Source organism: Scyliorhinus torazame, chromosome 1 (genome assembly GCF_047496885.1).
Source record: "Scyliorhinus torazame isolate Kashiwa2021f chromosome 1, sScyTor2.1, whole genome shotgun sequence".
Classification (NCBI taxonomy): Eukaryota; Metazoa; Chordata; class Chondrichthyes; order Carcharhiniformes; family Scyliorhinidae; genus Scyliorhinus; species Scyliorhinus torazame.
Window position 1 is genome coordinate 40,150,117 of NC_092707.1, and position 13,475 is coordinate 40,163,591.

Below are 13,475 nucleotides of genomic sequence, written 5' to 3' on the forward strand. Positions count from 1 at the left end.
GGGGGGGGGAGAGCGGCCTGCGGGGGGGGGGGGGGGGGTAGAGGAGGGGGATCCTGCACCGGGTGGGGCCTCAAATGGGGTCTGGCCCGCGATCGGTGCCCACCGATCATCGGGCCGGCCTCTCTGAAGGCAGACCTCCTTTCTTCCGCAGCCCCGCAAGATCCGTCTGACATCTTCTTGCGGGATGGACTCGGGGAGGATGGCAACCACGCATGCGCGGGTTGGCGCCGGCCAACTCGCGCATGCGCGGGTGATGCCAGTTATGCAGCGCCGCCTTTACGCGCCGCCAAGGCCTGGCGCGCGTAAATGACGCGCCGCCGCTCCTAGACCATTTTCGGACCCTGAATCGGTCAGGATAGGGGCCGTTCCGCGCCGTCGTGAACCTCGACGGCGTTCACGATGGCGCAAACACTCTTTCTCCATTTCAGAGAATCGCGCTCCCTGTTTCCAGACAAGGGTACTTCAAAAGCATACAGAAAATAATTGCTATGTCCGGTGGAGACAATGAGACATAATGGGAGACGAGTAAATCTCAACAAAAAAAATTGACCGGAATTTCCCAGCCATCCTCTGGGTTACGGGGATAGGTTGGAGGTGTGGGCTTAAATGGGGTGCTCTTTCCAAGGGTCGGTGCAGACTCGATGGGCCGAATGGCCTCCTTCTGCACTGTAAATTGTATGATTCGTGCCAGCAGGATCTTCCAGTCCCGCCGACAGTGAACTCTCGCCGTGGGTTTCCCGGCGTTGAGTGGTGCATAGAACGGGAAACCCTATTGACAGCGGTGGTGTCAGAAGACATTATTCATGTGAGTAATGCCCAGATGGATTTGTGGACTTAGTTTTCCAGCAATTTGCAAAGACTTGGATAAAAGCCAGCTGAATAGCTGCCACAGGTATGTCTGTGTGTGTGCGAACCAGTGCTGGGGATGTCACAAGTGGGTGTGACACAGAAGCAAGAAAGTTAACCAGCAGCAGCTCCCTGGCAAAAGTTTTTTGCAGGTTTCTCTCTCTCTGATTGTTGAAGTAAGCCAAGTCAATAAAGACAACAACTGAAACAGAAGCAGGGAAGCTTCTCCGCCAAACTGCAGAATACCAGAGTCTCAAAACCAACTATTCGCCTGCTAAAGTCGGCGTTACTGGTATCTCAAATCGCAACGGCTGCAATGCTCAATCACCTACACCTCGCGAGTCCAGGGCTGTTTCATATACCTTTTTACTTGCATACTTTGGGCTCAATTCTCATTTCTAATCTGTGCATTTTGTAGTTAATAAATCTTTTCCTCCTTTAACTTAGGGGCAGCACGGTAGCCTTGTGGATAGCACAATTGCTTCACAGCTCCAGGGTCCATGGTTCGATTCCAGCTTGGGTCACTGTCTGTGCGGAGTCTGCACATCCTCCCCGTGTGTGCGTGGGTTTCCTCCGGGTGCTCCGGTTTCCTCCCACAGTCCAAAGATGTGCAGGTTAGGTGGATTGGCCATGATAAATTGCCCTTAGTGTCCAAAATTGCCCTTAGTGTTGGGTGGGGTTACTGGGTTATGGGGATAGGGTGGCGGTGTTGGCCTTGGGTAGGGTGCTCTTTCCAAGAGCCGGTGCAGACTCGATGGGCTGAATGGCCTCCTTCTGCACTGTAAATTCTATGAACTCAAGAGAGCCTAGTTAAATTGGCTTATTTTAAAACATAAATATTGGGACTGGAATTAGAATAATCGTGTTGCGACTAGCAAAAGAGGTTAAAGAAAGAAAGGGAGCCAGTTCCCCCCTCCCCTCGTTATAATATAATAATCTTTATTGTCACAAGTAGGCTAACATTAACACTGAAATGGGGTTACTGTACAAGTCGACACATTTCGGTGCCTGTCCGGGTAAACAGAGGGAGAATTCAGAATGTCCAAATGACCTAACAGCACATCTTTCGGGACTTATAGATCATAGATCATAGAATTTACAGTGCAGAAGGAGGCCATTCGGCCCATCGAGTCTGCACCGGCTCTTGGAAAGAGCACCCTACCCAAGGTCAACACCTCCACCCCATCCCCAAACCCAGTAACCCCACCCAACACTATGGGCAATTTTGGACACTAAGGGCAATTTATCATGGCCAATCCACCTAACCTGCACATCTTTGGACTGTGGGAGGAAACCAGAGCACCCGGAGGAAACCCATGCAGACACGGGGCGAATGTGCAGACTCCACACAGACAGTGACCCAAGCTGGGAATTGAACCTGGAACCCTGGAGCGGTGAAGCAACAGTGCTAACCACTGTGCTACTGTGCTGCCCTACATCTGTGACATAAGACTTTGGCTGTATCCCAGCCAGACATTAACAAACTGAGGCATTTCATCCAGGTTAACAACTCACCTGGGGATTGGTTGTAACATTATTAATTCAAACATATGCATAAAAGCGCAAGAATTTTAAATCTGCGGTAGTTTAAAGCAGTCCTGGGAAATCGGGAGCAGCAATGCAAGCATCAGTTTGCGCTGGGGCTGAAACCAATTTTTGTTCCAGTATCCAGTTTGCATTTGACCAATTTTCCAAACAGCTCACCCAAAAACTAGTCTAAAACTGGGCAGATGCAAGCTAACTCGATAGCTGATAAATGAGTTTTCATTCCATCTATTGTTTGGGTGGCTGATCCAGAAGTTCAGAAAATCACTTCAAACCAGATGCCGAAGTTTTCTGGCTAAGATCGAGCCCAAGATGAGGTGCAATGCATTTCTTTGTCAGCTTGGATCTTGTGTGTCTCTCTTGTGGAGACCATGAATTGGATTCAATTTGAATTGTTTTTTGGAGCAAACAATGAGATGGATTAAGGGTTTGCCCTGTCAACTCTGCACATTGGCTTTTGAAATAAAGATTTTTTTTTAAATCACCTTGCATGGCTGGGTGTCATATTTTGTTTCGTCCTTTGCTCCTCAGAAGCACCTTACGTTGAAAGTGCTATATAAACACAAGTTATTGTTTGCCAAAGGTCAAACAAAATTTTTTTTTTAAACAGAAAATGCTGGAAACACTCAGCAGGTCAGGCTGTATCTGTGGAGAGAAACAAGAGTTAATGTGTCAGGTTGATAATATTCAGCATCTGCAATACTTTGCTTTTGCATTGGCCATATGTCCCCAATTGGTTCCTGACATTAATCCATCTGTTGTCTACTGTAATTCGCAGTTTTTCCCACTGGAGTACAATGTGGTTTGTGGTCATCTTCAGTCTCTTCTTTTGCAGGTTGTTGAGGTTTAGGATTGTTTTTGGTGGCCATGGTTGTAATTCTGAGCTGTACCAGCAGAGTATGTTGTTTAGTAGCTGTGGATTTTGTTTTGTTTTTGTTTGGGTTGGGTTGGGAGCTGAGGGTTGTGTCCATGTCCCTCCTCTCTTGGATCTCCTCCAGCAGGAGTAGGTTGTCCCGGGTTTGGCCGGCCTGGAGACGAGGTGAAGGGTCAGAGTCAGGTGGAAATGGTGGAAGGTGGAGGAAGACACTGAGGAGGTCGCAGCCCGTGGGGGAGGAAGCGCCACGTTTCTCAGGTAAAAACAGTTTGATCAGAGGGACAGTGTCGTTATTTGGGGACCATTGTGTTTGGGACTTTCTTGATTTTCATTGTCCCCGCGAGACTTTCAAGGAAGTGGAGTTTGGTCAGAAATGTAACCTGGAAAGTTTGGAAGCTGGTGTGGGGAACCAATGTCATTTTGAAATGGAGCTGCCCCGGGCTCTGGCGTTGCCCGGGAGGCTCCGGGCGGACAATCTCCGCCTTCCCTCCCCAGCCGCAGCTCTGTGACCCCGGACGCCGAAATGGCTTTATATCCCCCCCCGGGAGAGTAAATAGGTAAGGTAGGAGAAAGGGAGCGAGTCATCGGCAGGCAGCGAGAAACTTTTCCTTTTGTTCCTTTTATTTAAAAAAAAAGTAATTTTCTTCCCTTTGTTGTGTTGGATTTGCGATTCACACAAAGCCGGAGGAACTGACTGTCAGTACTGGGGACAAATGGGTTTGTGCTGTCGGCATGGAGGGCTTTTAAAGGATTTTTTTAACACGTAGGATCTGGGTGTTCAATAAATTGACATCAATCAGCAGAGTGTCTAAAACCAATCAGCAGTGTGTCTAAAATACATCAACAGTGTGTCTAAAACAGGGCAATCCCCCCCCCCCCCCCCCATTAAAGAGAATATTCACTTGTATTGTTCTGGGTCTTGGGAGCCGGGTGTAGCTTCAGGGCATGTGTGCAATTTGTCCATAATCCTGAAACACACTCAGACACCTCTGCTTTTCAGCGTGTTGAGCAGTTTGTGTGACTATTTTATTGAAAGCTATTTTCTCCATGTTGAGGGGGAGAGAGAGAGAGGGGGGTGCCTTGTTGAATTGTAACTTGACCCATCTTGGTCAGAGCAATGTCTTCTAAAAACATTCTTGGTGGGGGGACGAATTAGATGCATGGTTGGTTCTCTCTGGATTTTGAGATTTGTGGATAGGATTAGCTAAGGGAGTTTTGTTCCGGGTGTTGAATCACAGCCTATTTTTCTTAATATCCTCTCCCACTGGCCTCCATGAGGCACTGTGTATTGCTTCTTTTCTATTCAGGGTAACTCCCTTGACCAAGCCTTTCCCTGTGTTTTCATTTGTTTTAGGGAACTAATAATGTCATACTTTATCCATACAAATCCATTGTGTTCTGGTGAGTGGGCAAGAGGTTCACTCCCTTTGTGTTTTCAGGTGGTTAATGGATTGTGGTGTATAATGTGCTTGTCCTCTTGTTACAATCTAGTAAAAGATTTCTGTGTGCCTTTTGCCGAAAGTGTATAAAATTCTCTTGCCCTAACAGGACAGTGCATTTTATTCTGCTCCACACAAGAGTTCTTGTGCTGAATGACTGGGCTGTGCAAACCAGGAAGGACAAAGGTTGACCCATAGTTTGGCTGAGCAAAGCTGTGATTGGAGTATGACAACTGAGTTAAATGTGGGGGGGGATAAGCCAGGCTGCCACCTTTTGATGGGTGATGCCTCCTACATGCTTCTCCATTTGAGAGCAGCATTAGGTTTGCTGTGATGCTCTGTTGTTAAATAACCAGACTGGACTTTCGAGTAAGGGATGAAAAAAAAGAAATACATTTATGTAACGCCTTTCATCACCACCAGCATCCATCTTGAAGTGTTTTACAACAAATGAAATACTTTTGAACCATAGTCACTGTTGTAATGTAGGAAATGCAGCAACCAATTTCTGCACAGCAAAGTCCCATAAATAGCAAAGTGAGAACAGGAACACGAGAGCCAGCGAACCCTTGCAAGGAGTCAAAAGTTCCAGGAAAGGAAGAGATGGGCATAAAATAAGCAGGAAAGATGGTTTGTATTGTCATTGTGGGCTGCCATCTATAACAAGTGACTGGTGGCAGCCATGGCATTTGCCCACCATGTATAACAACTGGGGAGGTAGTGGTATTTTCACTGGACTAGGAAATCAGAAACCCAGAGTAATGCTCTGGGGACCTGAGTTCGAATCCCACCACAGCAGATGGTGAAATTTGAATTCCATAAAAATCTGGAATTGAAAGTCTAACTATGACCATGAAACCATTGTCGATTGTTGTAAAAACCCATCTGGTTCACTAATAAAAGCAAATTACTGTGGATGCTGGAATCTGAAACGAAAGAGAAAACACTGGAAAATCTCAGCAGGCCTGGCAGCATCTATAGGGAGAGAAAAGAGCTAATGTTTCGAGTCCAAAGACTCTTTGTCAAAGCTTTGACAAAGAGTCGTTGGACTTGAAATGTTAGCTCTTTCCTCTCCCTATAGATGCTGCCAGACCTGCTGAGATTTCCAGCATTTTCTCTTTTGTTTCTGGTTCACTAATGTCCTTTAGGGAAGGAAACCTGCCATCCTTACCTGGGTCTGGCCTATATGTAACTCCGGACACACAGCAATGTGGTTATCTCTTAACTTCTCCCTAAAGGGCAATTAGGAATGGGCAATAAATGCTGGCCCAGCCAGCAATGCCCACATCACATGAACAAATAAAAAAAAACTGGGAACTCAAATGGCTGAATCACTTCAGCTGGATTTTATGTAACTGGGGCTGACAACATGTAGTCAAATGGGGGAAATATGAAGACATTTGGGTAGTTCAATTAAATTCATAAATAACTGCACTTCCTTGCACCACAACAGGAGGGTGTTTGATACATACAACCTGCAGCAATACTACAAGTTCTAGACAGGATTATTAACCATTTTATACTTCCTTATTCCTTGTTCAGATTTTATTGGCTGACTGCTGATCATTTTGCAGTGGCAGTTTTATTTAAAGTTGCAGCTTACTGGAGAATCAATAGTCACGTGGCAGTTTCCTGATTTCATCTATTCTGTTTCATGAAGGTGCTGAATGGAAACAGGAGGGGGACTTCTCGGCCATTGTGCATGTTTCCTGTGTCTTGCTGAGGATTATTAGTTACAATGAAGACCAGTAAAAAGAAGGGCAGAGAAAGTGAAAGAAAAATAATTGTACCTGACCCCTTAATTACATTGTGTTCAGTAATGGGGGTGTGGAAGCTGATGGGGTTGGCCATTTATTTTATTTATTTATTTTTTCAAAATATTTTTATTTGCTTTTTAACATTTTATACATAACACAAAAACACTGAGTAGAAAAGATAACAGAAGACCCCCCCCCCCCTCCAGACTACCAACTAATGAATATATAACTCAAAAAATAACCCCCCCCCCCTTTAGCAGCTGATGGTTGCCAACTCCTTAAAGTGAAGAATAAGCAGGCTCCATCTATTATAAAACCCCTCCATCACCCCCCTCAAGGTGAATTTAGCTTTCTTAAGATTAAGGAACTCCATTAGGTTCCCCCAGCCACACCGAGAGACAGGTAGGAGAAGCCGACTTCCACCCCAACAGAACCCACCTGCGAGCAATCAGCGAGACGAAGGTGAAAACATCCACCCCTGTCTGCAGCTCCAGCAGGACCAATACCCCAAATATGGCCCCCAGGGGACTGGGTTCCAAATCCAAGTGCAAGATCACCGACCTGGTGCTAAAGAAAGAACCCTAAAACTTCTCCAACTTCGACAGGACCAGAACGTATGCACATGGTTGGCCAAGCCCCTCCCACACTGCTCGTAAGTGCCCCCCCCCAAAAAAAAAACAAGCGGCTCAACCATGACCTCTTCAGGTGCACGCCTTTAAGGGTTTGGCCATTTCTAATTAAGGAACACATTTTGTGTGCATCACAAGGACCTGGCTGAACAACATTTTTACAATGAGTAGTCATATATTTTCAAAGAAAGATCCAAGTTCTGCCACTCAGTCTTTATTGAGATGTTTTTAATCTTGTGGGTGTAGCCACGCAATACACATCATTAATTCATGTGTTTCTGAGAGACTTTTAAGGATAAATAGATTAGTTGGTATGGAATCAGCCAGCTGGAGCATCAAGTGAGACACATAAATGTCGGCGTGGACTGTCCTGCCTCACAGTGGTGTAGAGAGTGTTGTGGAAACACCTCTGTTACTCTCTGTTGTGACGGAAGGGTTCCCTGGTGGATTTTATCAGTCAGTGTGAAATAAATTAGTTCCTTGTGGCACCTCATGTCAAATTCCTGTGGTAAAGTGTCTGTGCCGCATACTGCCTTTCACCGATCACCTGGAGATGGTGGGGATTGTCATGAGGAAACCATGGGCACAAACTCGGTCCTGTTGCTCTTCGACAACAGTGTGCTCTGTTATTGTGCAACCTCTTTTTGCCGATTCACTTGTCTTATGGGGCACAGGTTGGATATTGCAGCCCTTCCTGCATAAGTTCAAACAGCTTGTGGTTGAACGCTTGGTCTCCACTGTATGGTGTTACACAGACTGATAGCCAGGCCCATTGTCATGCAGCTTGACAGAGAAAAGTGTCATTGCCCAGGGTGGGGCGTGGGCCTGCATACAATCCCAGTAGCCAGCATTAGAGCAGTATTGGCTGAAAACTGAGGCAGTCTGTCCTCTTGGATGAGGTTGTACGGTGGTTTCGTTGGTGGTTCTCAGTATTGTTAAACTAGAACAGTGATCTGAGAGTGGAAGAGAAGGAAAGTAAGACAAGTGTGCATATAGAGATTCAGGATTAATGCAGGCGAAGGGGTTTTGTAGAAAAACTTCAGCACAGGCTGTGAATTCTGCAAACATAATACAACACTTTCCAGCAACTTCTCATAATAGAATTGGGTGTTTCCAGCAATCCAGTTTTCTTTTTCCTGTTTTGTTTCTGGAGCACAGTTTAAAAGCTGAGTACAACACAGTGCCTCTTGTTTGTGCACAGTGGTGACTAACTAAGAAAGGTGTCCTGATATATATTCACAATTACAGGAAGTTCCTTAGTACTCTATAGGGCTACAAAGTGACCCACAGAAATGGAACAGCCTCCATCAAATATCATCATTTACAGTGAACCCTGACAACAGCATCGTCACACCGCTTCCAATCTGGCTGTCCTATCTGACCTGAGGTGAATTTTGACCCACCTGCCTCTTCATCAACAAGGCTGCGACCTTCCACCCTGTAAAAGTGTCCATCTCTTCCCCTGCTTGTGTTTTCTGCTGCCAAAATCCTGGTGAATCCCTTTGTCACTCCCAGTCCTAACAATTCCAATTGTGGCCTGGCTCCCCTCCCATTTCCACCCTCCAAAACCTCAACTCATCCAACATTTTGCTGCCTGTATCCCAACTCACACCAAATGGTGTTTGCTCGTCAACCCTGTGCTGGCTAACCTACCCTGGTTCCTGATCTGGCAACAACACCTTGATCTTAAATTAAATTCCCCCATGGCCTCATCCCTCCACCCTCCTCCAATCCCGGGAACTCTCCAAAGTTTCTGTCCTGCTCCCAATTCTGGTCTCTGTGCTTCACAATTTTAACAGACCTGCCGTTGGTGGTTGTGCTTTTTGCTGAGTAGGCCCCATGCTCTGGAATTCCCTCATTAGACCTTCCAGTCTTCCCCGTCTTCTTTAAACCTACCTCTTTGGCCAATCATGTGGTCATCTGCCCTAATGCCTCCTTATGTGGCTTGGCACCCATAGAATTTAGATAGAATTTACAGTGCAGAAGGAGGCCATTCGGCCCATCGAGTCTGCACCGGCTCTTGGAAAGAGCACCCTACCCAAGGTCAACACCACCACCCTATCCCCATAACCCAGTAACCCCACCCAACACTAAGGGCAATTTTGGACACTAAGGGCAATTTATCATGGCCAATCCACCTAACCTGCACATCTTTGGACTGTGGGAGGAAACCGGAGCACCCGGAGGAAACCCACGCACACACGGGGAGGATGTGCAGACTCCGCACAGACAGTGACCCAAGCTGGAATCGACCCTGTGACCCTGGAGCTGTGAAGCAATTGTGCTATCGACAAGGCTACCGTGCTGCCCCATGTTAATAGATAAAGCCCAGTGCAGTGCTCAGATTAACTAGACCATTTACAGACCTCATATTCTACCACCCTGGACATTGTTGACCAGACAGCTTTTGTTCAGCTGTAGCCCATGTGCAAAGGCACTTGGGTGGCTTTATTTATTTATACACCATGCACTTCTTAAAACTTCAGCCAAGCCAAGGAGCCTGTGTAATGTGTTGACTGTAGAAACTGAAGCCCATGCTCCCTTCTTCTCCCTATCTGACAGATAAATATCCAGAAATGAATGGGGAATATATAAACTCTCTGACCTTTGGGTGGATGGGGAGGAGAGCTGATGCACAAGTTCTCGAAAGAATGTTTACCCCTCCCAATGCGAGATTGGAGAGTCACTGCTGCTGATCAAGTTGAACTTGTGCCCATGATGCTGTTTTAGTTGAACACTTGTGTTTCCAGACCTGGTAACTCGGGGCTTTGGCAGCCAACAAGATCAAGAGACAACATCTCCTGGCATTTTCTGAAATGAAACAATTGAATTTAGTGCTGTCAATTTTTAGGAGGACTGGATCTGAATAAGTGTAACTAGGTGCTGTAAGCATGCTTTTCTGTGGTAAAAGTTTACATATTAACTTTTTCTAGTTCCAGGGTATTTGCTGATTGTGAGGGGATTCTTTTGTGCACAGTGGGGAGGTTGTGATTCTTTTATTCGCAGAATCACAGAATACGATAGTGCAGAAGAGGTCCTTCGGCCCATCGAGTCTGCACCGATGGATGAAAAACACCTGACCTGCCTACCTAATCCCATTTGCCAGCACTTGGATATAGCCTTGAATGTTATTATGTGCCGAGTGGTCATCTAGGTACTTTTTAAAGGATGTAAGGCAAGCCGCCTCTACCACCCTCCCAGGCAGTGCATCCCAGACCGTCACCACCCTCTGGGTAAAAAACATTTTTCCTCAAATCCCCCCTGTACCTTCTGCCCTGACCTTGAACCTGTGTCCCCTCGTAACCGACCCTTCAACTAAGGGGACCAGCTGTTCCCTATCCACCCACTCCATGCCCCTCATAATCTTGTACACCTCGATCAGGTCATCCCTCAGTCTTCTCTGCTCCAGCGAAAACAACCCAAGTCTATCCAACCTCTCTTCATAACTTAACTGTACTGGATTACTGAATTAGGGCTGAGTGACATAGGTGCCCTTGTATTAATGGCTGGTTAGACAGTGTACAATGGAATTGATTGCACTGAGGAGATGGGCAGGTTATTGTGATCACCTTGGGAGTGAGTTACAGGTTGGAACCTAACCCTGATATTCAGGTGAGTTATTGTATAGAACACTAGGTATCCTGGAGTGAGTTACTGTAATCTAATCACAGGGTTTGGCTGGTGTCCTAAACCGTTGCAGAGAGGCTGGGAAATGCATCACCAGTATATGTGGAATCACGAGCACCAAAGTTATAAGTAACAGCAAAAGAAATGGATGTAGTAAGAATATTGGTCCAAGCAGGTGTTTTTCTCATGGAGGGAGGGGAAAAGGGAGAATTGGGAAAGTCAGTACCAGCAGTAGCATTGTGGATAGCACAATTGCTTCACAGCTCCAGGGTCCCAGGTTTGATTCCAGCTTGGGTCACTGTCTGTGCGGAGTCTGCACATCCTCCCCGTGTGTGCGTGGGTTTCCTCCGGGTGCTCCGGTTTCCTCCCACAGTCCAAAGATGTGCTGGTTAGGTGGATTGGCCATGATAAAATTGCCCTTAGTGTCCAAAATTGCCCTTAGTGTTGGGTGGGGTTACTGGGTTATGCAGATAGGGTGGAGGTGTTGACCTTGGGTAGGGTGCTCTTTCCAAGAGCCGGTGCAGACTCGATGGGCCGAATGGCCTCCTTCTGCACTGTAAATTCTATGATAATCTATGGTAAAGGACTGAGGATAGTTGGCTGTCAGCTGAGGAGATTCTGTATGGTGTGGGAGGCGAGAAGGTTTGCTCTATTCAACCATGCAACAGTGTTGTACGTTGCTAAACTTGTGTTCAGAGGTGGTGTTGGAAATACAGGGTTAGAAACCCAATATATGGACTTGGGTCGCAAATCAGCCAAGTTCTCTGAAACAGTTACCTATTAGTTCCACTTCCCCGCTCATTCCCATAACCCCCTGACCTTCTCAAATATGTATTCAATTCCCTTTATTATCTCTGATTCCACCATCCTTTCAGACCCCCCCCCCCACCCCCCCCCACCCCACCCCCACCCCCGGCTTCCCTTTTGCTAGTTATCATAAATGCGTGCCCTCTGGTCCCTTCTGTCAGTGGAGACAGTTGTTCCTATCTACTCTTTTAAAACCCTTAATTGATTTTTAACACCTATTAATTTTCTCCTTAGTCACCTTTTCTGTACAGAGGGCAAGTTTTTTTTGTTGCAAAAATATACTCGCCTGAAGTGCAGTCCCCCTTTGTCTGTGTTGGATAAGACCATAAGACATAGCAGCAGAATTAGGCCATTCAGCCCATCAAAGTCTGCTCTGCCATTCAATCATGGCTGATATATTTCTCAACCCCATTTTTCTGCCTTCTACCCATAACTCCTGATCCCCTTATTAATCAAGAACCTATCTATCTCTGTCTTAAAGACACTCCGTGATTTGGCCTCCACAGCCTTCTGCGGCAAAGAGTTCCACAGATTCACCACCCTCTGGCTGAAGAAACTTCTCTTCATCTCAGTTTTAAAGGATTGTCCCTTCATTCTGATGGGAGTGGATTTTTGCTGCTCACTTGGGGGGTGGGTGGGGGGGGGGGGGTGGCTTTGGTCTTTTCCTTCTCCTTCCTGCTCCTTCTCAGCAGTCGCCAAACCCCAGCCTCTGGTTTCTCCTCCATTGCTTCGGTATGCTGAGAGGTGAGGGGTGCGGGGTGTGGTGATGTTGTTTAGCCGCCTGCTGCCTCTCTCTATCTTTTCCCCTTGTCTTCTGTTTTGTCCTCCTCAGTCCCATTCTGCTGGCTGGAGGTTTGCACATCTCCTTGGCGGTAGTTATACTGGCCGTTCCGTCTGCTTGGCCTTCCTTGGCTTTCACTGCCTGTGTGTAAGTAAGGCCATGTTTGGGGCTGGCCTGCTGTGCCACACAGTTTGCAGCATTTAGGCTGCTTGCAGTACTTTGTCTGATGTCCTTCCTGCTTTCAATTCTTGCAAATAAGAGCACTGCAGTTGGCCGCTACATGACCGGATTTTCTGCAGGTTTCCCGATGTAGATAAGATAGCCATGGCTTCCCCTGATGGCGAAGCTGGAGGGAAGGTGGGAGGAGTACTCCCTTACCTTCAGTCTGGAGTGTCACCTTGAGCTGGCATTTGCTGGTCCAGATTCTGGAGGCATCTTTTTTTTTAAAAATAATATTTTATTGAAAATTTTTGGTCAACCAACACAGTACATTGTGCATCCTTTACACAACATTGTAACAATACAGATAGTAATGACCTTTTTTAAATTTAAACAAAAACAACAACAAATAAATAAATATTAAATAACAAAAAATAAAAACTAGCCCTAATTGGCAACTGCCTTGTCTCAGGCCACACCCCCCCCCCCCCATCCCCCCCCCCCCCCCCCCCCCAAGTCCTGGGCCGCTGCTGCTGCCTTCTTTGTTCTCCCCTATCTATCTTTCCGCAAGATCTGGAGGCATCTTTGAACTCAGAGCAGTTGCCAACCTTGTTCAAGTACCTGACAAAGAAAGTGAGCAGATCTGTGACCAGAACATGGGGGTTGTGAAGGTGCACAGTCATCACAACATGGTTCCATTGAGATGGCAGAGTAAAGAGAGGCTCTGTTTTGAGGATTCTCAGGTGTGGCAGGTCTCCCTTCTCCTCAAACACTTTCAGGAACTTGGTGCAGGCAGCAACGTTCTTGAAGGCCACATCAAAGTACCCAGTAAACGTCAGCAGCTTCGAAGCCACAGAAATCAAGAAGGATTCTCTTCATGAAGAAGGCACAGCCAATGAAGGGGCAGAATGGTGGCATAGTGGTTTGTACTGCTGCCTCACCGTGCCAGGGACCCAGGTTCAATTCTGGCCTTGGGTGACTGTGTGGAGTTTGCACTCTCTCCCCATTGTC

At 46.7% G+C, this 13,475-nt stretch overlaps 1 protein-coding gene across 2 annotated transcripts in view; it reads left to right on the top strand.

Annotated features, from left to right (window-relative positions):
* Positions 1 to 3,340: 3,340 nt before the first annotated feature.
* Positions 3,341 to 13,475, top strand: part of LOC140398925 (uncharacterized) — a 373,657-nt gene continuing 363,522 nt past the window's right edge. For both annotated transcript variants that reach the window (XM_072488033.1, XM_072487950.1), the window contains exon 1: positions 3,341 to 3,523. The gene's annotated coding sequence lies outside the window, so the exon portion shown is untranslated. The remainder of the gene's footprint in view (positions 3,524 to 13,475) is intronic.